This window comes from Cystoisospora suis, assembly GCF_002600585.1.
Source record: "Cystoisospora suis strain Wien I chromosome Unknown contig_6093, whole genome shotgun sequence".
Lineage (NCBI taxonomy): Eukaryota > Apicomplexa > Conoidasida > Eucoccidiorida > Sarcocystidae > Cystoisospora > Cystoisospora suis.
This window is the reverse complement of record NW_027158882.1, coordinates 5,868-6,162: the sequence shown is the minus strand read 5'-3', so window position 1 is coordinate 6,162 and position 295 is coordinate 5,868.

The following is a 295-nucleotide window of genomic DNA, read 5'->3' as shown; positions in this document are numbered from 1 at the left end:
CTTCCTCCTCCTCGTCTTCTTCTCTAAGTAACAGTCACACGCGCGTAAGAGATGAAGGAGGGTATGGGCGAACTGCAGTGGCCCAGAGAGTGCGTGATATTTTACTCTCTGTTCATGCGGGTCATATCCATAACCATGGGGGGACGGATAAAGGAGCAAATCAAGCTTGCAACACTTCTTCAAAGAACAACAACAACAGCAACCGATCGCTCTTCAAGAATTGTGTTTTCTATATTGATGGAGATACTCTTGGAATTGATGACGTCTGTTTCAAGAAACTTCTTCTCTTCTTCGG